This window comes from Panthera tigris, chromosome D4, assembly GCF_018350195.1.
Source record: "Panthera tigris isolate Pti1 chromosome D4, P.tigris_Pti1_mat1.1, whole genome shotgun sequence".
In the NCBI taxonomy this organism is placed as follows: Eukaryota; Metazoa; Chordata; class Mammalia; order Carnivora; family Felidae; genus Panthera; species Panthera tigris.
In genome coordinates, this window is record NC_056672.1 from 21,433,519 (window position 1) to 21,461,258 (window position 27,740).

The 27,740-nt window shown below is 38.1% G+C and overlaps 1 long non-coding RNA gene across 2 annotated transcripts; it reads left to right on the plus strand.

Annotated features, from left to right (window-relative positions):
* Nucleotides 1–502: 502 nt before the first annotated feature.
* On the plus strand, nucleotides 503–12,402 carry LOC122233278. Of its 2 annotated transcripts, none has more exons than XR_006210824.1 (3): nucleotides 503–631; nucleotides 11,119–11,199; nucleotides 12,266–12,402. It is a non-coding gene; the product is annotated as an uncharacterized LOC122233278 (long non-coding RNA). The 2 variants fall into 2 exon arrangements; XR_006210825.1 differs by lacking the exon at nucleotides 503–631 and adding an exon at nucleotides 3,859–4,011.
* The last annotated feature ends 15,338 nt before the right edge of the window (nucleotides 12,403–27,740 follow it).

Here is a 27,740-nt window from a genome sequence, read left to right on the forward strand (position 1 = left end):
TTGGCCAAGAGTGGACAGAAAAGGAACTGAAAAATTAAGAGTGGGAAAGACTAATGGAATGGAAACTTCATAAAGATCTGATTTTGAATCAGTAATTTGTTGTCTACAACTTTTCAGATCTGGTATTTCAGTCTACTGAAGGAATGATGTAGGCTTTTATACTTGGAAAAAGTGGGGCAGGCTGAGTGCACTCAGATCACAATAATGCTTTACAGGAATAACGGAAATTAGAACACAGGCATCCTGATTTTCCTGTCCTGTGCTCTTTTGGGTAGGTGCTTCTGTCTCCTGGGCTTGGCAATAATCATTTTTGACCTTTACTTCTCTAGGCTATTGTGAAGTGATTTTGAGTTTTGTTAGCTTTCTTATGAGTTTGTACTAAATTGTGTCCATAAAGTAGGCTGAATTCCTCAGGGAGGGATGATAGCTATATACTGTGTTATTACTTAAAAAACGTTGTGTTCGTTACTTTTTTTTTTTCTTTTCTTTTGTCCAGCTGTGTATCCTGAACTTAAAGAATAGATTCTCCAAAATGAAAGGCGTGCATCTGGTGGAAAACACTAATTTAAAGGATGAAAATTCCTGGTGATTGCTTCTGTCAACCCTTAATAGTTCATACAGAGCTTCATTAGTAAGTAGACGATTCAGATCTTTCCCTTGGAACAGATCATATAATCAGCCTTTGTGTTGATTTCGCATTCCGTTCTTTAGAGACAGAACAAATTAGAATAATTGGCTGCTACAGGAAAAGCACAAAGAATTTTCTTATATTTTTGCGATGCATCCCTTAATAGGGGTTAGAAATGAGATCAGAGGTATGAATATGAAACTCAGAAGGGCAACGGGAAAAGAATATTGTTTCTTTAAAAATATTCTTTCCATGTTGGCCTAGAAAAAGGAAACAGAAGAAATATGAAGCCAAGGAGAATATAAAAGAAATAATACGATTTTCGTGCTAACAATGTGAGTGTGGAATTAGTAAGAATCAGGAACAATCCTTTTCCACCAAGGACTCAGGAACAAATGAAACCATAAATACTCCCTGCTCTTAGAAAACCTTTCGAAGCAGTAATCACGGAAGGGTAAAGGCAATGCGTCAGGGCAGAGGTGTTCAGAGCAAAGGGATGGAAGGAGAACAAAAGGAGAGTGGATATTTTTAGAGCTGTCATTTTGAAATTTACCTGCTTCTGCTTCAGTGCTGCTTTGCCACCGTATTGGTCCAGTAGAAATCCTCAAAGCTGGGGAAGCCATATTTTAAAATAATAGGATTAGAGCAAGTGACTTTAATCAAGGTCTCCTTAGTTCAAGAGCATGGAGGAGAATATGGCAAAAGAGCGAGGCCACAAGAAATTGTTCACTAAGTAAATTTTCTCCAAGCTTTACTAACTGGGAGATATTGACCATTGGATTATGTCCCTTGAAGAAAAGTAATCTTGAAAACAAAGTACAAAGAATGTTCAGGAAGCAAACTGTATCACTTGGTCACCTGCTGATGATAACAGGGTTGGCTGGAACTTACGGGTCCTAATGGTTTACAATGAAGGCATTTCTCTGGGTTGTAAGTTCTAGGAAGCCTCGAATGGAGGATGTCTGCTTCAGCATTGTACTCTTACTGCCCAGCACTTATTGGCAAATTTTTTTTTTTTTAATGTTTACTTGTTTTTGAGAGAGAGAGAGAGACAGAGTGTGAGCAGGGGAGGGCAGAGAGAGAGGAAGACACAGAATCCGAAGCAGGCTCCAGGCTCCGAGCTGTCAGCCCAGAGCCCAATGCAGGGCTCGAACCCACAAACCATGGGATCATGACCTGAGCTGAAGTCAGAACCTTAACCAACTGAGCCACCCAGGTGCACCTTACTGGGAGATTTTTAAAACGAATATTTGTTAAAGAAAAAATGAGTATTTGTGGACTGTCTAAATGAGTGGATGTATGTGATTTCAGATTCTATTTGCTGGTGCATTTCAGCATCAGATTATGAAAGTATTTGTGCTGCGGATTGGCATTGTTCCCCATCTTACGGGTAAAGATTCTACATCATAGGACTTTTTTTTAATAAGACATTTTTAAAAAATTGTAAACATTTATTCAATTTTGAGAGACAGAGAGTGAGCAGGGGAGGGGCAGAGAGAGAGGAAGACACAGAATCTGAAGCAGGTTCCAGGCTCTGTGCTGTCAGCACAGAGCCCAACGTGGGGCTCGAACCCACCAACCGTGAGATCATGACCTGAGTTGAAGCTGGACGCTTAGCCAATTGAGCCACTCAGGCACCCCCATCACAGGACTTTATATTGACATTCCAAAGGCCTCACAGGAATTGCTTAGCAAAAAATAATACCATATTCTGTATAACTTACAATTTATAAGCTGTCCAGTACATTGGTAATTTGGCCAGTCCTCTGGTGGTTCTAACAATGTCCCCAGGATCTTGCAGGTATAGTCAGAAAGGCTTAGAATTTTGGGGCCAAAATATTTGCTCTGAGTTAAAGTGGACTCCTGAAAAAAAATAGCTTCAGACACAATATGGCATTTTATAATTTAGCATGAAATCTGAGAAATAAAGAGGTTACCTGAAGCCTGCAATGGTAAAGTTCCCTCTGCTATAGAAGTTATTGTTTTTAAACAAAGATTTTACATCAGTAACACTTTTTTTTTTTTTTGCATGATATTCAGGTTAATTTCCTGTTCCCTCTAAGAAAGTAACGGGGTGGCTGGTATGAGAGATGGTGTGACTCCCCAAAGTGAAAAGTATTATTTTGTCACAATTTCCGGCTACCTAAGGATGGAAAAGGCTCAGGACATTACAGACAGTATATTACGTGTAGTGGGTTATACCGTGGTTTAGTTATAAACTGATATAGGTTTGTTTTCTATGCAAGTTCGCATGATCTTTTTGAGTTCTGGTAGGTAAGTGTTTTGCACCTTTGGACTACTTGGAGTCATATAGTGTGGTTTTATAGTCCATCCTTGGATAGAGACGACCCAGGATAGCTCTTGTCACTAGAAAGCACTGCTGGGTTAAATGTCTTTGCTTGTGTACTAATATATGACACAACGTCTGCTGAGGACAAGGAAAGGAACGGTTAAACCACTATGGGTAACAAGAGACTGTATGGTTTACTTTTAACATATTTATTATGAAATTATAAAACTAACACACGATCACTGTAGAAAATTTGAAACAATTCCTGCCTATAATAAGATCAAGAAAATTTGGGGGGCAAATGTCAATGTAAAGTTGTCCATGAATATTAGTGTTCTCATAATTTCCAGGACTTCAAGTAGGCTGGGCCTCCTAAGAGTCTATTTATTATATTTTAGTAATGTTTTCATCATGTGGACACACACACACATACACACACACGACTCGGTAAAAAATACAAAGACTTACATATTTCTGGTGTTTCAGATAGCCACATGGAATAAAGAAGAAGGGAAAAGTCAACAGGCAGGAGGAACACGGGGTAGCATCTTCTTAATTGCTTATATCAATTCCAATGATAATTGCTTTTTGTAGAGAAAGTAATTAATGGGGAATTTCATTCGAGAAAAATGCATGAATTTCAAGGCTTCTTAAAGCTAAGTATTTCTTCCACAAAGGCAAGCATCCACGGCTGCGCTTTCTTGCTTGCTTACGTGACCAGGCAAGAGTGTTGTGTGGCATTGCATGTGCCGAGATGGGGGTGCTTCCCACACGGATTGTCATAAATGACTTCAGACTCTGCTGTGCTACCATTGGTTTAAATAGACATATTTTTTGACAGATGCTATACCTTAGTTAATTTTTAGAGCTGCAAACCGGAGCTGTCAGATGGCTCTGATGACTCTGATGTAACAATTGTTTGGCTACTTTTCAGGGCAGTCCTGATATGATGATGACCTGGACATATCATAAAGAGCAAGAAGGTGTTGATTCTTCCTTTGGTGTCAGGGTGAAATGGTGGTTGGAGAAGAAGCCCGCAGCTGAGTGAGGAGGGAATGTGAGGCCATTAGTGAAAAGCCGGGTGTAAATTAAGGTGAGGAGGCATGAGGAATCAATTGATATACTATTAAGAAGATCATCATGAAGCATATCCATGATGTGTTTGTATTGCAATCCGCTGAAAGTAATGGCTTTTCTATTGGAAATGACCCCGAAGTTAGGGAAAACAACCCAGTTGGAGTTGTAGGACCATTTCAGAGGAAGGATAGATTGATCACGATGATCCTTGACTGCAAATACCTTGAGGAGTCCCTTCTAAGCTCTGCTATAGAAAGCACAACACAATGACAGTTTGAAATGTATACCGACCACCAGAACTTATTAACTTAGTCATTCAACAAACATTTTTCATCACTCTTTCTTGCCAACCACTGTTCTGGGCATGGAGACTCAAGGGTGAAAAATAAAATTCACAAAACCAGGAGACAAATATCCTGGCTTTCGCTGAGATCGCATTCTTTCGATTCTGACAATAGGCTTTTGTTTACAGGGGGCTTGTATAAGTTGTAATCACGCAAATGCAACAAGGTAATGTTTTTACTTTAGGTGTGTGTCTCTCATTCCTACTCAGGTTCACACCTATCATTTCTCCTGCAGGGTTAGAAAGAACCACAGCAACCAAAAATGTCAAATCTCAGCTATTCATTTTCAAAATGATTTTTTCCAAATTCTAGTGGAGACAGTAGCTTAACTGCTAAGATTTGTAAATCTCAAGAGGCTAGATTTTTAAAACTGTAGCCAAAATTTATCTATAAATGATAGCTTTGTTAAGGGTATGTGATGATGGAAAAGTTGGCTTTTCTTCCCTAACCTTGACTTCACTGTGTTGGGAGAAGAGGCAGAGAAAAAATCAAGGTAAATGGTGGTAAGTCTTTTGTTAGGGAATTCTAGCTCTTTAAAATATTCTAGAGGGGTGCCTGGGTGGCTCAGCTGGTTAAGTGTCCAACTCTTGATTTTGGCTCAGGTCATGGTCTCATGGTGGTGAGATCCAGCCCTGCGTGGGGCTCTGTGCTGAATTCAGAGCCTGCTTGAGATTCTCTCTCTCCTCTCTCTCTGTTCCTCCCCTGCTCTCACTCTCTCTTTAAGAAAAAAAAAAATAAGCAAAATAAAATAAAATAAAATAAAATAAAATACTCTAAATAATCCTAGGGATATCTGAAAACAGAAAGGACCAGTGTCTCATTTCCAGTCTCATACCTTGGAGGAAATAGCATTTTTTCTTTGAGGTGTTGAGAGATTTTTGTTTTGTGTTGTTTTGGTTTTGGTTTTGGTTTTAATCAAACTTATTGAGTTGTCATTTACATACAATAAAATACATATATTTTAATCAAAAGTTCAGTGAGTTTTAACCTATGGACACATGTATATAACCACTACCCCCTGTAAGACAGAGAACAATTCTAATAGCCTAGAAGTTCTCCTCCTAGCCTTTTGCAAACATCCCCCTACCTCCCACGCCAGGCAATCACTGATTTCTTTTCTGTCATTATAGATTAATTTTGCCTAGTCTCAAATTTCATAGTAATTGAATAATACAGTAGGTGCTCTCTTGTATCTGGATTTCATTTGCTCGGTGTATGGTTTTTGAGATCCACTCATTTGGGGATGTTTTTAAGCAGAACTGTAGCCTGGCTGGATGGTTCTGTCTGAGGGCATCTATCGGTCTATCAGAGCCTCTGGCATTGCCTGTGTCTATTCTTGGCTCAGTATTTACCTTTTCCAAGAAGTCCAAGATTGAAGCCAGAGGACTATCAATATAATGGGGGTGACATGGTTGTTGTATAATTTTCTCAGCATAAATTGGCCTGTTCGTCATTATTGTGTGGATAATCCAGGAGGATATTCTTCCTACAGAAACTTTGTTAATATAAAACTTCTGAGGGCAGCTAAGTACCTCTCCAGTTTTGAGTTTTTGCAAATATTTCTGGAAAATTCAAAGAGTCACCGCCTATAAGAAGCAGTTATTCACCTGAGAACTAATTCTTCTGTTCAAGTTGAGTCATCTCCCCTTTACACGCCCTCTGATAGAATACAGACAGCCTTGCAAAACAACGCTCCCTTATTGGATAAAAATATAGAGATTATTTAAGATGGATGTGTGTATGCAATAAAGTAAAAAAAAAAAAACAAAGCCTGTAAGTTTAGCTTACTGTGTGCATTTAAGTTTCTATGGCATATGCTGATAGTTTAGGGTATTCAGGTTAGTTTGGGGTCCATTCTTTATGTAAACGTTGAAGTACTCCATACACACTTTTTGCTTCCTCCTTCCTCTCCTCCCTCCTTTTGCTTCCTTCCTTTCCTTTCTAATTCCTCTTAACCTGCCATATTTCACCCTGATTTGTTGAAATGGCACTTAACTGTAGGATGACTGGAAGCAGTGTGAGAGGTCCATGGAATTTTGCTGTCCAGAATGCATGTTGATCAACTTCTCTGTTGAGAAAAGGTCCGAGTTTACCCATGGTAACACTTTCTCAGCATCTTTGAATAAAGGCCATAGCACTGGGCCATAATATCCTGACAGGCATGTAGAATTCAAAGCAATTGCCCTCAAAGAGCTTCCCTGCTAAAGATGCATATGAATGTATTTAATTATGGCTTTATTGGCTGCTACACCCACACACACGGTCTGTTTTGTTTTATATCATGATCATCGCCTGCTGTTTACCACTGTATACCTTGCTAATGGTGCTGTTTCTATGGCTTGTTAATTTCATGGCCAAATAATGTTGTAATTTATCGCACACTTTAGTGTGGAGAACTGAGACTCTATAAATTCTTGTGCATCCCCCCCGCCCTTTGGAATGTATTAAACTGAGATCAGGCAAAGTAATAAATTTGTTTCAAATGTACTTGATAGCTAAACATCAATTAGGACTGACAGGCAATATTTCTTCTTCCAGAAACAGTAACTGTTTTTGAAAACTGAATTGTTGAACGGAGAGTTACTAGGACTCAGTTCACTGGGATCGCTTAGAAAACTAAAGTAAAATGTAGAGTGCATGTGTGTGTGGCTTATTCAAATATTGACTAATCAGCTACTGCTCAGTTAATTGAATTTGTCAGAATCATTTAGTATTTTATTAACTCTCTTCCCCTTCCTCCCATCCCATGAGAATGGATTATTAGTGTTTTAAAACGTACTAAGCCATCTTCCTTCTCTGTAAATCTAACTCTAAAAGCATACTTTACTCATCAATGTAACTTACTATCTTTTAGAGTAACTGTGGTTTAATCCTCTCTAAAATTGAAACAAGCAAAAAGCAATACTTTCCAGGAGCCATTGCACTTTAGAGCTTTAGAAATGATTTAGAACTAAGGACAAATATATTATTTTACGGCCCATGCAACCAACGCCTAAAGTAGGAAGGAGGACTGTCCAGGTCAGGGAAAGGGGTTGAGGGTCAGGTTTCAAGCTGAGAGAGTCCTCAAAGACTCAATCTGAGCAGTTCAGAAACTGAAATGTAGGCCACTAATGTTCTAGGAAGTCTGGCATCTGGCCTTTAGTGTGGGATTGCAGGCAGACAGTGGGTCCAGTGGGGCCCCGGGTTTCTGCAGTGGGCAGAGAAGACCACCCCGTCTTTGGAAAGTGCCACTGACCCCAGGGGCATGAGCAATGAATTCCAGTCAGCCTGAGGAAGCCGGTCTGACTAATTCTGAATTTAGGTTTATCTCAGATACTTCTTGGGAAAGAGTGAGGACAAGGGCAGGTTCAGTGGGTGCAGTTTCTTTAAATCCATGCCCTCTGTTTATTGGCAAAGCTGCTTAACTCCCCTAAGGGATTCCAATATTTTTGTTTTACTCTTTACTTAATCCTAACAGTCTGATGGTTAATTATTTAATAAATGAATAACTAGGATCACAAAAAGTACGAATATATGTTAGTGGTTGAGGTGGGAGTGAAATAACTTGGAATCAGGTACCAATAAAAAGTGATCTTGGGAGGGGCACCTGGGCGGCTCAGTCGGTTGAGTGTCCAACTTCAGCTCAGGTCATGATCTCACAGTTTGTAAGTTTGAGTCCTGCAGCTGTCAGCACAGACCTCGCTTTGGATCCTCTGACCCCCTTTCTCTCTGCTCCCCTCTGCTTTTGCTCTCTCTCTCACTCAAAAATAAATGTTTAAAAAAAAAAAAGAAAAAGTGATCTTGGGAAATAAGATTTACCCAGTAGACATGCAGGGACATTCCTAGGAAATTAGTGTCTGACGCCTACTTTCTATATGTTTACAGGTTGGTTTCTAATTTTATTTTAACAACAGATCTCAGAGTGATGCATTGTATTTTACCTCCACACTATCTCATGGACATATTGTAAAATTTGTGTGAGACTAAGCAGGTAGTAGAGTTGGTCTTGCAAGCACCTGTGAACTTCTGGAACAATCTGAGGTAGAAGAAAAAAGGGGAAAAAAAAGCAAGCAAGCCAGAAAGGCAGCCAGTGATTCTGGGATCCCTCACTTGTATCCGTGGAGTTTCTGAAACTAAATACAGAAATTTCAGAATTTTACATTTACTGATTGCTTTTCTAATATTTATTTATTTCCCCTCCCCCTGGGGGGGGGGAGCGGAAGAGGGGGGAGGGACAGAGGATCTGAAGCGGGCTCCGGGGCTGACAGCAGACAGCCCTATGCGGGGCTCAAACTCACCAACTGTGACCCCACGACCTGAGCCAAAGTTGGACGCTTAACCAACTGAGCCACTCGGTCGCCCCTACTGATTGCTTTTTATCATTTTTTGTTTTCATTTTTGGATTTCTCTTTACTCTTCCATCAGTTACACCTGCCAGCGTTATGCCATCTGCAGTTTTAATAAGCACACCTGTCTAGTTTCCATCTGCATCATCAACACAAACATCGATTGCACGATGACCCTGAGTTATCAAGGAAACATTCAATATGCCAATGTACGCATTTCTTAATTTTAGAAAAAAAAATTCCTGAAAGTGATGTTTAAAATACCTTTTCTTAAATTTGTAGTTTTAAAAACATCTTCTAATGTACAATACCTCATTGCCTAAAAACGCAGCTAAATGAAGAATTCCTATATGTTAGTGAATGCATGCTGGTCTGTGTATATTTCTGCGTGTATAATTGTACTAGAGTAATGGTCCAGGCTGCTGACTGCCTCCAATAAAGCAGTAGTTTCTACTGTGACTCAGTTGGTCCAGTGGATAATATCAGAGGTGAATTTCTAAAACTCTATCGCCCTTTCCAATCACTTTGAATATGTGATTCAGGCTGGTCAGACCACATGATTATTTTCACCTCCAATATAATCCTTCAGGTACAACCTGAAATTCTACTATAAGAAGATTTTTTAAAATAAATTTAGCAAATGTATATTTTAAATACAACAGTAATTATTAGAGAGATGGTTTTGCACTAGGTATTTCTCTTTTTTTTCTTGGCTTCCAAAAAGGAAAAAGAAAAAAAAAAAGACGTGCGTTTGTTTTCCGGTTGGTTTGCTAGATGTTTATGGCCACCATAATAACTGTTAAATTTTCTCTTATATCTTAAAGTATGATCTGAATTAGCAATGGAGATTGTGCTATGTATAGAGTCTGTGATATAAATATTTCCTAACTTCAAAGAACATGTAACCTAGAGCAATCATGGCAACTGCATTTGTTTACTAAGTGAAATATTAGTGAGATGGTGAAGTGCTATGCAAGCCTTGAACAGCCAAATCAGCTTCAAAAATAGATGTGCCGATTTTAAAGATTATTTTTTAAGACATAACTACCAACATTTTTCTAGCTACATGTAGAAAACAACATAGCACCAGAAAGATGTGGGTTTTATTCTAAGCAATTTAGCATTTGGGCATTCTGAACACCCTCCTAATGAAATGAAATCCAGAGGGAGGCTTCTCTTGATGATCTCTTCAATGATCCTTGTTCATCCACGGTACTTCCTATAATCACAGAGGTGGTACCAAGGGCAAGAAACTCCAATATTATTAAAGTTTCATAAAGCAAAGAAAATGTTAAGAATATAATGTTCCCAAACTGAGAAAGTTCTTGAAAAATAATTTCAAGCAAAGCATTAAATTACTTTCTGCTTGTCAAAGGGCAAAAATATTTGAGTTAATGAATGGGAGAGTTTTAGAGGGGACAGTAGCCCCCAAAATGACTAGATCTGCACTGTCAAATGAAGTGGATGCTAGCCACATAGGGTTACTTATAGTTAAATGGATTTTAAAATAAAATTAAAAATTCACTTCCTCAGTGGCATTAGCTGTATCTCAAACGTGTTTATTAGCCACCTGTGGCTCATGGATGCTGCATTAGACAGTACATATAGAGTGCGTTTTCATTATCACAGGAAATCCTGTTGGGCAATACTAAAGATATACCTAGACACTCACAAAGAAGGCGCCCGAGACCCGAGGACATAATATAAGTTCCCCAAGGTCATGTAACTATGTTTGTAAAGAAAAGCCGAAAGACACAAAGGAAATAGTAACAGGCATTAAAGAAACCCAATAGCTTCTGGAAATGCCAAAGTAGGATTTAACAATACACACTCAGCTGTTAATAGGGTCAAAGCTCCTGATGGCTGGTGGGAACTACGTGCCTGAATTTGGACATTTAAATTTTTACGCAATGAATTTAGTAGTAGAAAACATTTCCATGAACATCTGCCAGATCCATATTTTGAGCCACTGCTGTGCTTCCAAATTATCTTTATCACTTTCACATACAGGGCACCGCTCTGATATGTGGTGCTTTATCTGACTCCAGAGAAATCAAGAAATCTTGTGGGGGTTGCAGCTGTATTTGAAAAGGTTGATTTTTAAGTGCATCATACAGACTGCCCTGGTTTGAAAAGGGATTCCTGCCATACACAATCAAAATGTGAAATCTTTTCTCCCCTTGCGAAAGTCAAAGACAGTCTCTGAATTTTCACTATTTTGTTGAAATCCAAATATTATTTTTCCATTCTCTGACTTGTTTTCATCACGGTGTGATCAACTATTGCCAAGGAAAGCAAAGTTAGATTTATCAATCAAAGTTTGCTATAGGCCCTCCAGATAATTGAGTCCTCAGGAGAAACAATCCTCATGTATGCTTTTTTGGTTGTTTCAATATCTTCGTAAGACGTCATTTCAATATGTTTGGTTCTGTGAAGTGTGTATCTTCCTTACAGGTCCAGAAAGCCTGTGAGTCAGGGGCTCAAGATAATAGGCAAGCAGAGAAAGTGGAGAATCGAGACAGACTTCATGCCGAGGTAAGGACCATGTTCTAGAACCTCTTTGAGTCGGGGCTGAGGCTGCACTAGTACCCATGATTAAGCTAGGAAAAAACCCTGAACACTGGAGGAGATGAATACTGTGGGGTCATGTGATCAACTTTCCTTCTAGACATAAAAATGACCTTCATTAATTCTCCTTCTCCTCTTCCTGTCCCAGAAAAGGATTTGGATGGTCCTGGGAAGGGGTTGCAAGTGGATTCTTGGCAGAAATGGAAAAGGCAGTTTGAGTAGACTAGCCTGGAGCCAACAGATCAAAAAACAGAAGCCAGGGTGCCTGGGTGACCTCAGTCTGTTAAGCATCTGACTTGATTTTTTGGCTCAGGTTATGATCTCTCCATTGTGAGATAAGCCCCAGGTCTGGCTCCACACTGGGCTTGGAGCCTGCTTAAGATTCTCTCTGCCCCTCTCTCTCTCTGCCCTTCCCTCCACAAAAATAATAATAATAATAAAATTAAAAACAAAACAAAACAAACCATAAACTGGTAGATGTATGGCAGACTTTTCCCCAAAGTCCTGAAGGACAAGTCAAGTTTTTGGAGTACCAAATACAAGTCACAGAGTACTCATTTAACCCCTTGGAGTCCCAGGGGCAGTGGGGGGAAGGCTGGGCAGTGAGGAAAAAGGGATCATTGAAAGTATAATATTCACAATGGGACTTAACTCCTGAAAGGCCTCCCAGAACTTCAGCCTGCTCAAGAATCCAGCCTTCCTGTCCTGCCTCTGCCCATTGAGGGGCTGGCAGACTCAAGGCCTCCTCCTGCTCCCCACCACTCCCAGGTCAGGTGGGGAAGCACTTGCAAACATTCTGCTTCTATTCTGCGCTGTAGTAATCCCGACAGGAGACATGACCCCATTTTCAGGCTCTAAAGGGCAATTCCACACACCTAGAAGACTTAGGAACGCAGTGGCTTTTATTTAAGATTTGGAGGTAGGGGGCCAATGCAGCCTTTGGGCTGCAGCAGCACCCATCTGCACTATTTCCCTTCCCTCCTGTCTCTGTTTCTCATCCTCCTCTTCCCTGGATTACCCACATGGATTCCAGGTTCTACTTCATTACGTGGTCTCGGTACCAAGACGCCGCTGGGATTTAATGAAGATGTTCACCTTGTACATCAAGCACGTCTTATCTTTGCCCAGCAACCTGAGTCAGCCGTAAGAGGAATTACAGTGCCAGCTCTCAAATACACTTTAATTTTTCCATTTCTGTATATACTAAAAGCTCTTCCTTGGAGCCTGCTCCTGGTCTTCATGTTCACTGTGGTCTCTGCGGACCTCACTTGGAAACCCAAACTCCGTCTTTGCCTGTTGCTGGCCTCCTGCGGCTCTTAGGTCTGTCCGGCCCCCACCACTAGGTACAGTGCAATAGATGCTAACCTAAGGTCATAAGTTATCTTCTAGAGGCTTTATTACCGTACAGCTCACATTTAGATCCATAGCATTCTAGACTGATTTTTATGTATCAAGCATCAAGATTCACTATTTTTCCATGTGGACATACGATCTCCCCTAGCGTCCCACATTGCAAACATAGCCTTCTCCACACCGCACTGAGTGCCACCTGTCATGAGTCAAATAACAACATGCATTTAACGTGTTACCCAGCTGTCTGTATTGTTTCACTGATTTACTTGTCTGTTGGTGTACCCAAACTTCACGGCCTTAATCACAGTAGTTTGATAGTGTTACTACCTAGAACTACAAGTCCTTTAACTTTGAAAACCTTCTTCAAGATTGCCATGTGTATTTTTGACCCTTTACATTTCCATAAACATTTTGGCATCTTTACCACCGTTAGTTAATTACCACTACCCACAGTAAAACCTGGTTAGAATTCTGTCTGGGATTACATTGAATCTATGAACAATTTGTAGAGAATTGACGTCTTCAAACTATGTAGCATTCCCATCCCAGAACAAGAATGCATACTTCCACTTACTTAGATTTTCTTTAACTTCTCTCAATATCAGTTCCATTTATTTAGATTTTCTTTAACTTCCTTCAGTAACAGTCGATACTTCTTTGAGTATTGTTCATGATACTTAGAGATTTGTTTATAAGTATTAGATAATTTGGGATTCTATTAAACTAATATCTTTACATATTTTTATTTTCTAATTGCTTGTTTCTGGTATAGAGCCCTACAATTAATTTTCTATATTGGCCTTTTATCCTGTATACTTGAAAAATTATCTTATATAATCTATCAGTTCATCTGTAAATTTGGGAGAATTTTCTATGTATTTTTTGACATTGATAAGTAATAAAAAGTTCTCCCCCAGAAGAAGAAGAAGAAGAAAAAAAAAGAGGTTAGAGAGGGAGAGAGCCAAAGCATAAGAGACTCTTAAAAAACTGAGAACAAACTGAGGGTTGATGGGGGGTGGGAGGGAGGGGAGGGTGGGTGATGGGTATTGAGGAGGGCACCTGTGGGGATGAGCACTGGGTGTTGTATGGAAACCAATTTGACAATAACTTTCATATTAAAAAAAAAGTTCTCCCCCAATTATTATGCCTTTTGCCCCCTTTTTTTTATTGTACTGCCCATCTATTTCTCCCACATAATAGAAGGTGGGAGAGTGGTCATCATTTTATTATTTCTTATCTTGGAGTGAAGCCTTTATTATTTTAAAGGCTTAAAAGTTTTGCTATAAGATTTGTATGTAGATGCTCTTTATTAGCTTAAGAAAGTTTTCTTACTTTTCTAGTTTTCTCTGAGATTTTTAGATAATATTCTAATGTTGAATTTTATCCAATTATCAAACATTCTCTGCATTTATTGAGATAATTTTATTTGTCAGTGTGTTGAATTTTATTGATAGAATTTTTAATGTTAAATCATTCTTATTTATTTCAGAAACAAATCTTATTTTGCTTAGACATTTTATTGTTTTTATGTGTTTTCTTTCACTTAATTTTATTGTCAATTTATGATATCAAGTTTATGCTAGCTTAATAAGAAGAGTTGGAAAAATATCCCCTCTTCACTTCTCTGGAAGAACTTTTCTAAGATTGTTTTTTTTTTTTTTCTTTTTTAAATATTTGGAAGAATTTATTGGTGAATACAAATGGTTCTGGAAAGGTTATTTTTTTAAGATATTTTATTTTATTTTAATTTAATTTAATTTTATTTTATTTTATTTTTTAATGTTTATTTATTTTTGAAAGAGAGAGAGACCTAGTGCAAGCAGGGGAGGTGCAGAGACGAAGGAGACACAGAATCCGAAGCAGGCTCTGAGCTGTCAGCATGGACCCTGATGAGTGGCTCAAACTCAGGGACAGTGAGATCATGACCTGAGCTGAAGTGGGACGCTTAATGGACTGAACCACCCAGCCACCTCATTTTTTAAAGACATTTTATTTTATTTTATTTTATTTTATTTTATTTTATTAATTTTTTAATGTCTATTTATTTTTGAGAGAGAGAGAGCATGAGCAAGGGAGGGACAGAGAGAGAGAGGAAGACACAGAATCTGAAACAGGCTCCAGGCTCTGAGCTGTCAGCACAGAGCCTGATGTGGGACTGGAACTCACAAATCAGGAGATCGTGCCCTGAGCCAAAGTCAGATGCTTAACTGACTGAGCCACCCAGGCGCCCCTAAAGACATTTTAAATTACAAATCCAAATTCATGAATAGACTTAAAATTATCCCTTATATATTTCATATCTTTTAGGTGTATAATTTTATTCAAGTGATTTGAAAGTTTTAAATTTTTTTAATATTTAACTTGAGAGAGAAAGAGCACAAGCAGGGGAGAGGCAGAGAGAGAGGGAGACACAGAATCTGAGGCAGGCTCCAGGCTCTGAGCTGTCAGCATAGAGCCCAATGCAGGGCTCAAACTCAACAACCGTGAGATCATAACCAAGCCAAAGTCAGATGCTTAACTGACAACCATCTAGGAGCTCCTCCAGTGATTTGAAAATTTTTAATTATCAAATTGATTAATTTGAAACTGTGTAATATCCTTTTTATATTTTTAATTTCTATAGGAACTGTAATAATGTTCCCATTTTTTTTTAATTTGTATTGTTAGAGATTTTTCAACCATATTTATCTTTTAAAAAAATCATTAGCTTTTTAATATTCTCTATTACATGTTTATCCTCCTTTCTGTTAAGTTTTGCTCTGTATGTATTTCCTTTTTCTAAAATTTTGGATTTAATTTGTTACTATTTTTGAAAATACTTTGATGTATATTTGCTAATTTACAGCTCTTCTTTTCTTCTAATATAAATTTTAATACTTAAATTTTTCTGTAACCACAGCTTTATTTACAACCCACAGGTTTTGATATGAAATATTTTTATTATCATTCATTTAATAAAATTCTAATTCCATTGTGACTTTATCCTCCACTTGTGTACTGATTAGATGTGTTTTTAACATCCAAATATTTAAAAAATATTAGTTAATGTATTTTTTAATTACTCATTGGGTTCTTTCTTTGAAAAAATGCTTTTAATACATTCAACCTTTGACATGCATTGAAGCTTGCTTTATAACCAGCATAAGGCCAATTTTTATAAATGTGCCATGTTGTACCCCCCAAAAAATTGTATATTAATTTAATATGTGTTCCCTGTGTTTATGTGTTGCTTTATGTAAATTTTAGGCCAAGTCTTTTAATAATGATATTCACATTCTCTGTCATTTACTGATTTATTTTGTTCTATGTTACTACTACAGTAATTTAGAGTTTTCTACTTCATATATTGCACTGAAGTTTAGATTTATAATATGCTCCTTGTAAATTAATAGTTGATTTCATCATCCTGCCTTATCCCTAGTGATACTCTTTGCTTTCAAGTCTACTTTGACATCAAAATACCTTTTTCAATTTTATTTTTTATTTTCATGACATAATGTTTCCATCTGTCAGCTTTCAATCTTTCGCTTTCCTTATAACGATTCTTGTCTTTTGTAAGTGACATGGAATTGGCAATTGTCTTTGTTTCAATAAACTTTGTCCTTTGGGTATTTAGGTTTTGCTCGTCAGAAAATTTCTTTATTTCGTCTTTTCTTTCAAACAACATTTCTCTGTCTCTAGAATTCTAGACTGGTAGTTACTTTCCTTTGGTACTTAAAAATATTATTCCATTATTTCCTTGTATCCATCATTTTTGTTTAGAAATAGGCTGTAACCTTAATGTTACTGTTGTTCCTTTGAAAGTATTATCTCTTTTTTCCCTCTGGCTACTTTTTTTCTATTTCTCTTTGCTATTTATGAATTATACCGTGATGGTCCTAGGAATGATTTTCTTCGTATTTACTCTCGATTCCATTTTTCAGTGCTTGTTGAATTTCTGGCTTGAAATATTCTTTTTTTGTTTTAGAAAACTTTCAGCTGTTATTTCTAAAATATTACTTTCTCCCCAATCTCTCTCTTCTTTTTTATTTGACTCCAATTAAACATATGATAAAAAATGTTGACTAGGCCCCATATGTCTCAAATGCTGTCTTCTGTACTTTTTGTTTTTTTTAGTTTTCCTGCTTCAGTCTTACTATTTTTACTACTGTATCTTCATTTCACTAGTTTCTCTTCACCCGTGTCCACACTGTTACTGAGTTTTAACTTTAGTAAATACATTTTTTAATTTTTTCATTTTAACTTCACACATATCATAGTTTCTCGTCTTGTAAATGCACCACCTTGCCATCTATTTTCTTGAACTTCCTGTTTAACACATCCCTTCACCCACCACCTCTCTGGTAACCATTAGTTGGTTCTCTATAGTTAAGGGTCTGTTTCTTGGTTTGCCTCTCTCTTTTTTTTCCCCCTTATGATCATTTATTTTGTTTTTTAAATTCCACACGAGAGGAATCATATAATATTTATCTTTCTCTGATTGACTTATTTCACTTAGCATAACATACTCTAGTTCCATTCATACCGTTCCAAATGAGTGATATTGCTGTGTCTTTGTGTGTGTGTGTGTGTGTGTGTGTGTGTGTATACACACACACCACATCTTCTTTTTCCATTCATCAGTCGATGGAAATTTGGGCTGTTTCCATAATTTGGCTATAATAGATATTGTTGTTATTTTTAATTCTTATTCTTTCCTTGGTGGTCTTGGTGACTTTCCAATGAATACCAGACCTGGGATATGAAATATTGTAGAAAATCTGGATGATGTTATTTTCCTCTGGAGAGAATTTCCCGTTTTCAGGTGGGAAGCTGAGGGGCAGATCACCTTAATCACTCAATAAACTTGATACTCATTTTCTTTTTTTATAAAGTTCAGTTTAGATCTGTTTCATCAACTGTACTAAGACACACACACACACACACACACACACACACACACACTCACAGACTTTCAATGGTCCCAACTCATATCCTTAGTTTTCCACTGGTCCACTGTTTCTTGGTGGGTTCTGTACCTCAATTTTATCTCTCCAGTGTGATGAACCTGATAAATCTTTGCTTTGACTTCAGTTAGCTTTTGTTTACCTTCTCAGTGTCTTGTCTTGTCTACCTAAGTCAAAAAATACCTGAAGGAAAAACTGTTACTGAACATGCAGCCCGATTTTCTGAACCTCTTTTTTCTCTGGGATCTTGGTGCTTAAAATTCTTGCTGCCTTGTTAACCCCAAATTCCCACTTTGGTCTCCTAGTCTGATGATATTGCCCTGAGATCTAGTGGCTTTCTGCTTCTTAAGAGCTACATTCAGTTAGGCTTTTAAGACTCTTATGGTGTTTGGTTATTTTTAAAATCTATTTTTAATTGAAGTATAGTTGACATACAATATTATATTCAGATTCTTGTTCTTCATCAATACTTTCAAAATGCCTGGACTAGAAAAGCATGTACAGAACATTATTCTTACTTTAGTTTCTTTCTCTAGTTTACTTTTCTAGGTCTTGGCTACCGCAGTAGCTTTCTAATGCCCACAGTCAAATGTGGTTTATAATTATTCTAGCTTTTCTTGTTGGTTATTTTCCAGGGTAAGCTGATATAATTGGAAACAAAAGTCCTTACCCATCATTTTAAAAAATCTGTTTTGTTGTCTTCTGAATTCTACGATTGTTTTCTCTCATCTTCCATAGCTTTTTCCTACCAAAAATTTCCCATTTTCACAGATTAAAAATTTTAAGATTAAAAATTATAATTAAGCTGCTGTGTTAATTTTGCAAGGTATTGATTTTGCTTCGAACAAGAATAGAGAGTGGTGAACGGAATAGAGAAAACTTCTAAAGATCTTTTTCATGTCCAAGAGTAGTATCTAACCATCTCTGCCATGATAAATTAGTCAACTATGGAGGAAAACACTTTATAAACTCAGCATTATTGAAGAACAATCAAGTACTAGAAAATCGTCTCTCTTTCCTACCTTTGTCACCAATTCCCCAATGTTCAATAAAAGCAGCAAGTTATAGGATGGGACATGAAGAGATGGCCTGTCATAGTAACTCTAAATATTAGAAGAATTAAATTGTAAATAAAGAAAATGTTCTAGGATGTGCCTGGGTACCTCAGTCAGTTGAGCACCCACCTCCTGATTTCAGCTCGGGTCATAATCTCCCAGTTCGTGGGATCAATTCCTGAATTGGGCTCCGTGCTGATAGTACAGAGCTTGCTTGGGATTTTTTTCTCTCCCTCTCTCTCTGTTCCTCTTCTGCTCATGCTCGTGCTCTCTCTCTCTCTCAAAATAAATAAATAAATATTTAAAAAATAAAATTTCCTATAATATACTTGAAGTATTTGTTCCTGACAAACTTCTAGAATAATACCCAACAGTTTAACATAGCAATATGTCCTGGTAAGTAAGAAACTCTATAAAATTTATCTCATAATCATTTTTTTCTGATTCTGTTATGTGATTCTCATATTCATACAAAATTATTTTTATCTGGACTTCACAGTTCTTTTCTTTTGTGTGTGTGTGAGAGAGAGAGGCAGGAGGGCACACGCATGTGGGTGAGAGGCAGAGAGAACAGGAGAGACTCTTAAGCAGGTTCCGTGCCCAGAGAGGAGCTTGATGGAGGGCTTGATCTCACGACGATGAAATCATGACTTGAGTCAAAATCAAGAGTCAGACTCTTAACCGACTGAGCCACCCAGGCACCCCAGTTCTTATGTTTCCTATGGGATCAGTGGCCCTACATTTTGGAAACTAAAGCCAAGGCATGTGGCAAAATAGCTAAAGCTGGAACAATTCCCCTGAACCCAGAACATATGTCTTACAAATCTATAGAAAGCAATATTGTATTTCTCTCTAGTTCTGGGGTAAGCTTTTCATACCTGCCAATCTAATTTGACTAATGTATTGTTTTTACAGTGCTTTAGTGGAAATTAAATGGTAAATTCAGTCAAACAGTCATTCCATACATCAAAAAGAAAAATCAGTCAACACAACCGTCTGAATGAAATGAATGAAGAAAACAATTCAAGGCAAACAATTGTCCCAGTAGACTTGTATAAATACGGAGTGGTGTCATGTGCAGAATTAATCTTTCCCCACCCTTAACTGGCGAACACTCTGCCAGCCGATTCAGTCACTCAAATAATCCTGAATTTTAATATTCCAGTTTCATTTACTCTCAGTTAATGGTGACTGCCCTTCCTTCTCCTTCATCTGTCAATCAATGGAGAATGTCAGAGCAGGAGAATAGTAATATTGGCATATTGTAATGTACTGCTCTGAATTGTACAGCTTCAAAATTCTTAGACTAACTCAATGATGATCTTAAAGAGCCTGGTGCAGCAAGGGTATGTGAATTGAATCAGAGCCCACCGGCCGTCCCTTTCAGCACTAACGTCTCTTATTTCTGGCTCCAATATATCATAAAATACTCACGAGGAGAGTTTTGCGTGCTCAGCAGCAATACAGCTCCAAAGCAGGCACATGGAGAAGAAACACTGTCGTCTATGATCACCTGTAAAGTTGACTTGTCTTTTACTCGAAAACCAGAGTTCACTGTGAATTCTGTCTGTGTGGCTAAAAGTTAGGGAATCTGGTGGGGGAGGGTGCTGAATCTTTTGTTTTGTTTTTTTTTTAATACTCTAACTTCTTTTTTTTTAAATGTTTATTTATTTTTGAGACAGAGAGAGACAAAGCATGAGCAGGGGAGGGGCAGAGAGAGAGAGAGGGAGACATGGAATCTGAAATAGGCTCCAGGCTCTGAGCTGTCAGCACAGAACCGGACGTGGGGCTTAAACCCACGAACGGTGAGATCATGACCTGAGCCAAAGTCCGACATTTAACCAACTGAGCCACCCAGGCACCCCTTTTCTTTCTTTCTTTCTTTTTTTTTAATGTGTATTTCTTTTTATACTCTAACTTATTAAAGCAATATATTTTTTAAATAGTTTACGGGTTATTTGAATACGATAAGGTTTGCTTATGTTTTTGAGTTGCCAGTTTTCTACAACAAATTTGTGTAGTTGAAGACAAATTTGTAGTATATAGACAGCACACAAAAGCAAGCAGAATTGATGGTTTTTCTGCTTGGAAAGAATTCTGCTTGTCTATGTAAGCAACAGGATGCATTCCTCATGAAATAATGTGTCAGGAAGGAAGGAAAGGTGGTTTCCTTAGTTTAAGTTTATGACACCAAAGAGGACCCTCTGAATAGCTTTATAAAAAGAGTCTGCATAGGGACGCCTGGGTGGCTCGGTTGTTTAATCATATGACTCTTGATTTCAGCTCGGGCCATGATGGCACTGTTGGTGAGTTCAAGCCCAGCATCCAGCTCCTGTTTGGGATTCTCTCTCTCTCCCTCTCTCTGCCTCTCCCCTGCCCTCGCATGTGCTCTCTCTCTCTCTCAAAATAGATAAATAAACTTAAAAGAAAAGGGTCTGCATGAAGCAGAAGTAACTTTCAGAAGGATAAAACCAAGTACTGGCTAATGTTAGGAATTTTCTGATTTTTGTGCTGGTAAGATAAGAATATGGAGAAGGTAGCAATAATAATATTGACATGTTACAGCAAGCTGTTTTTTTGGGGGGAGGAGGAGATGCAAAGATAAAATGTGGGTTAATAAAAGCATTTTGCAAAGAGATCTGGCTCTCAATTATTTGGCATAATTCATTCCGGTTGTAGAGCGTTCTTACTCTTTTGCTTCCTTCTTGCCTTCTGGGCATTTCATGTTTCTCAGCACATCTGAAAGAAGGCAATGGTGAAAATAGCGGGCTAGCCATCCGACCAATCCAGTTTTCCACTTTGGAGTGCCTCTCACAGTATGACTATAGACAGAGAGCTTTAGAATAATGGAAGATAAGAGTCTCTTGGATCAGTAATATGCTCTCTATATTTGGGCAATCTTGTGCTCATTTCGGAAACTAAACAACAATTGAATAGTGACAATAATCAGAAGTGTGTAAACTTCTAGTTCAGTAAGTAATTAAATGCTTGTTCAGATAATATACCTGGGCAAGGAAAATTTCCCTTTTTTCCCTGACGTAACAGTAGTGGACTTTGGAGGAAATCCATGAAATCTACCTACCTATGCGTGCATGCATCCATCCATACAGGTACAGGTGTAGATATTTTGGATTTTGTGGATTTGTTCATCCTGTGCCTGCTCTCCCTAAGAACTATTCCTTCTCCTTTTCTTGTTCTGCTGACCCTTGGAAGCTACATATACAAGGGTCTACTGTTAACCGGCTCAAGGTTAAGTGTAACGAGAATCCCTGGTGTAAGACCAAGAGCTGAAGAAGAGAGATGTCATAGTGTTTTTCTGTCTCCCTTTGTCTCTGTCCTGGTGGCATCTCTAGCAGCGGTGTTATCACCTCTGGGGCTCCTGATCCTGAAAAGCCTGTCCGCCAGGTGACCCTGAACCCTGGGTTTTTGCAACATCACATGCTCCCTCTGGCCCTCCAGCATAAGACGGTAGGAGCTTCCTGTTCTTCATAACCTCTGGATTGCCTCGACATCCCTTGTTTGGTCTTAAAGTTCTTTCATGACCTGTGTAACCAATTTTCTGCACTAAACTCCCTTTATTTTAGCATGTGCAATGGTTGTGTTTCCCTGACTAGATTCTGGGATACGATGGATAGGACATTTCTCTCATGACTCACTCACTAATCAGTGGGTACCAACCAATTCCCAAACTTTAATATCCTGAATTTACTAGTTTATAGCTACATCGACCAACTGTAATATCCCAGCCATCTTTAGAATGTCTCTGAGTTAGCATGATTTTTTAAATTTTTTTTTTAACATTTATTTATTTTGACAGAGACAGAGCATGAGCAGCGGAGGGGCAGAGAGAGAGGGAGACAGAAGATCTGAATCAGGGTCCAGGCTCTGAGCTTTCAGCACAGAGCCCAACACGGGGCTCGAACCCACGAACTGCAAGATCATGACCTGAGCTTAAGTTGGACACTTACTTGACTGAGGCACCCAGGTGCCCCGAGGCAGCATGATTTGAAAGATCTTGAGAGGGGTCGTGTGCCCACTCCACCGTCTTCACAAAGTTCCCTCCCAAAGTGACATTTAAAAATCATCTTTTAACCTAGTAATATCTAAAATATGGAAGAGGGATTGAGAGGATGAAACATAGGTTCTAGAATCAGCTATACCCACTCAAAGTGTCAGCCATACTTCTACGTGTTCTCTGACGATATAAATATTTCAGGTATTTGGTCTGTATGACACTTAGAAACAAATATATTTTGTAATCAACATCCTTTGAGATATGAAACTACCACATCCAGTTTTTTCTTATAAGGCATTTTCCCCCATAATATAACAAGTATGAATCATTACACAAAACTAAGGGGTTCAAATAATGTCATAAATTTTGAGGGTTTTCTATAATTTATAAAATTTATTTTGGATCCAGATACAAATCACCAAGTTTGGGAGATGTTCAGTATCATCCAATAGTGGGGAAACTCTCCTTAGTTTGTAGAAAAATCTGAAGCTTTTCTACTGTACCAGGAAAAGTGGGAGAGACTTGGTCTTCAATTGCAAAGATCATTCCTGCCAATGCTGTTTGATCAGACTGGGATGATCCCTTCAAAGGTGGGAGTGATTCCAGAATATCATGGTCCACTCTCCATAGACACAACATATTTTTAAATCCTACTATTCCACAGGTACTGTATTCAAGTTGTAACTATTTTTCTCTTCTTCTGCCTCAGTAATTGACATTACCTTGGGATCAGATCACCCTCACCGGACCTTGACAAAGCATCAACTCACTGATGTGCTGGCAAATGTTTAGCAACTGGTTTGCTGTGAAAACGAAGTCACAATTGTGGTGTTTGTCAATATCTGTGGAATGAATGCCCCACCATAGCCAATTTCAAGTTATCAATGTGACATCACTAAAGGCCGACTTGGGAAGAGATGTGCGATAGCATATTTTATATGGTATTTTCACCATACACGTTCAATACAGGTAAATAACCTCGAGAGCACAGACAATAATAAAATGTAGTTTACGTCTGTGGCTCTTATTTTCTTTACACACAAGTGCTGGTGCTAACCCGCTCATCTCTACGCTTTTAGTACTATGTCACCCATAGGCAACAACAGTGTGAGAAAAGCAGAGGTTTTCTTGGTGTTTCTCACTCATCTAATCTCATCTTACTGACTTGTGTTTTTCTCAACCTACTTCAGATGTCCAAAGACCACAGAAAGATTCCCTCTTGCAACCTAACGCCATTGGAAAAAAAAAAAAATCTGATACTCATTTGTCATTATATGTAAATAATTAAAAATGACTTCAAATGTTATTGACCTTGGATTTATATATTTTTTTGTTTTGCACTTTAATAAGAATGATATTTTTAGCTAAGTGAATGAAGCATAAAAGAATTTCAGATGAAAAATTATAGTTTGGGATATTAGTGGTTTTGTTGGGCATTTAAGGAGCTTAGGGAGATTGCCTACTTGGCCTGCCTGCAATATTGGGAGAAGGGTCCTTAATGTTACAGGTCATAAGTGGCCAAGAGGTAGAAAAATTCCTACCACTCATACTTGATTGATTTTTAATCACCTATTATGTGCTAGGCATTGTGCTCATTGATAGCTACACAGTTGTTAATGAAGATGGGAATGCAGCTTACCACCTATTTATTTTTACTTGTGACCATGGAGCCTACAATGTACCAGGGAAATAGTAGAGACCTCGAGCCCACAGTGCCCCACATGGCACACTCAGTAAGTATAGTCTGAAATGCTATTTAAAGCTGGATGAAAGATAGGAACAATTCTTCTTTCTTCTTCCTTCTATCCTGAAATAAATATCTCCTCACTCTTACTATGTGTCCATCCTATTTTTTGCTTTAAGGAAGAAAGGATTTAAAAAAAAAAGCATTATCGAGACATAGAGACAAATGAAAACAGAATATCAATATATTTTGAAAATCAGTACCTGAGATGGTATGAGACCAAATTTAATTGGAAACAATGCTACAAAAATTGATCACTTAAATATCAGCTACCAATATTTATTTGACTCAAATACCCAGAGTCAATGTTCAAATAATGTTCAAATTTATAATCAAATATAAATACATAGACTAGAGAAAATTCTTATATGGGACTACTTTAACTTCCTAAATTAATTCACCAAAACTCAAATACTGTCCTTTATAACATTGGAAATGAAAGCTTTACTTTTTAATAGGAAATCTGCATCTCATTGTAAAAATAGAACACTTCATTCCTGGCCCACACACACTTTCAGAAGCAGTAGTTTTTGGAGTGCTGAATACTTAGCATCAAGACATTGAGTCTTGAAAATTCATTTCAGGCATGAAAGACCTAAATGTATATATATATATATATATATATATATATATATATATGAGAGAGAGAGAAAGGAGGGGTGGGGGGAGAAACAGGACTATTAAAATGAAATAACCATTTCCTGGGAGCAAAAGACTGCATATGATGAAAACTCCCCAAAGTGATACCTTTCACATTATGTTGTGCAATCTTAAGTCTGCAAGTACAAAACAGAGATTGAAAAAATGAGGAACAAATACAATTTACACTGATTATTGGTAGAATTACAGTTCCTGGTACCACTGGGGTCAACTATCAGAGAGCAGATAACCAGTTTAAGCAGTAAAACAGTTCACTAGATTTATTAAATCTTTTCTTAAACTTGATCTTTAGAGTAGCCTACACTCAGATATAATTATAGTTTTATTTTATGACATTTTCCCTACTTTAATGAGAACTAAGTAGCAGAATGGTAATATTGAGCCCTAAATTTTGGTTCAAATTTTGTGATTTGGGCTAAGTCACATATCTTATGTGTGCCTTCTATTATAAAAGCAAAGCTTTCATTTCTGAAGTTTTAAAGGACAATATTTAACAATAAGTTTTGGTAAATTAAATTTATGAAGGTTAAAAAAGTCCTAAATCAGAATTTTCTCTCATCTCAAGTATTTACATTTGATTATAAATTTAGAAGGTAGGTCATGACCCCAGTTATCCACACTGGGTGCTTTCTACTGTACCAAGATGTCTCTCACCTTAAAAATCAAAAGAGTAGAGTGTGTTCAATTCAGATTGGTATGAGCTGACACCCAGGTATTGAGAGTTAGGCATAACTAATGTTTGTTCATGAATGTAAGCTATCTTACAGAAGTGGTGAGCAAATCCCCGGTATTCAGATTGAGTTTAAAGTCAACTACTGGGAAGATAGGTTCCAGAGAGTTACATGTGTTTGTAGATCAAATGATCTCTGTGTTTCTATGAATTTTGGTGTAAAATGCTCAGCTGACAGAGCCTCAAAAATTGATTTGTGGTTTGTGGAGGAGGACGAAAGGGCAACGTGGCTGACACGGCTAATGGACCAATAAAGATTCATACTTTTCCTTAGCTCGTTTGCAACTTGATGGGGCCATATGGCCACTTCCCCCTGAAAGAATGTGAGTGGAAATGATGCATACCTCTTCGGGAACAAAGCAGTTAAGTAGGTGTACCTTCTCTATGGTGTCTTTTTTTAATACAGAAATAAGTGGAGAGGAGCCCAAAGACCTAGATGAGGACGGGATGCCTGAAGACCATGAAGCCAGAAAACACCAAGTGGACCCCACATGAGTCAGAAATAATATCTATTGTGTGAAGCCACTGATCTATGGAGGGTTGGTGGCTCTACTAAAATACCACTTAATCTTTCTAATGCGGAATCCAACCTTCTTTGCTGACATAGCACAAGCTCCAGATATTTAAGGGCTATTGAAGAATAATGCCATAAATTTGGGGCACCTGGGTGGCTCAGGCAGTTAAGCATCCAACTCTTGATCTTGACTCGGGTCATGACTTCACGGTTCATGGGGTCAAGCCCACTTTGGACTGTGTGATGACAGCTCCGAGCCTGCTTGGGATTCTCTGTCTCTGCCCCTCCCCTGCATTCTCTCTCTCTCTCTCTCTCTCTCTCTCTCTCTCTCAAAAATAAACTCTAAAAAAAAAAAAAAAAAGAAGAATGCCATACATTTATTTGTGGTCTCCCAGTTTACAGTGTTTCCCTTTGGAACTTACATAACACGATGAAGTAGGGAGAGGGGCAAATCCATAGGAATGTTAATGGGGCAACAGAGACTTAGTAAACTTCCCTTAGGACACACTGCTAATAAGTGTCATAGTCGAATGAAGACGTCCAGCTCAGGCATCTGAATGTAATGCCCATGCTTTTCCACTGCCCTTCTGCCTGATAAAGCCTAGAGTTAATAGCTCCAATATATCCATGATGGCTACAAGGGCAATCCTAAGATTCAGTTGCATTTTTTCTTCAAAGGTTTTCTTGAAATAGATTATATGCACAGGGAAGTACACATATTACGCATGTTTGGCTTCAAAGATTTTCATTAAGCACCACTGTGTAACCAGCCCCCCCGCCCCGATAAAGACCTACTCTCCCATCAGTTACAAATTCCCCTCCACAGTTAACCGCTTCTAACCTCCAACTTTTAAGCTATAGACTATAGACTAGTTTCACCGTGTTGTACTCTACATAAATTTAATAATACACTACGTTCTTTCGTGTCTTTTTCTGCTTATTGTCGTGTTTAAGAAATTCATTCATACCGTTGTATGTAGCTGAAGATTGTTCTTTTTCATGGCTTTATGTTATCTTCTTGCTGGTACAAATCACAGTGTATTAATACATTCTGCTGCTGATGGGCACTTGGGTAGTTTTCACTCTGGGTCCTCAGGAATAATCGGCAGTAGTTTGAATCCCACATTTTGCTGAAAATGAAAACCAAAGCACACGGAAGATAAGGCCTATGAGAAAGTATCTCACGGTCAACATCTTCCTCTATATCTCAATCCTTCACACTTCCGTAGAGCTATTCCCACAGGAACAGAGGGGATCAGAGGGCATTTGGCACCAGTATTCTATCTGCCCTTTTTAAAGTTATTTATTTGTTATCTATTTATTTATTTATCTATTTATTTATTTAGAGAAAGAGTAGGGAAGGGACAGAGAGAGAGGGAGAAAGAGAAACCCAAGCAGGCTCTGCACTGTCAGCACAAAGCCTGACGCAGGGCTCAAACTTATGAACCATGAGATCATGACCTGAGCTGAAACCAAGAGTCAGACGTTTCA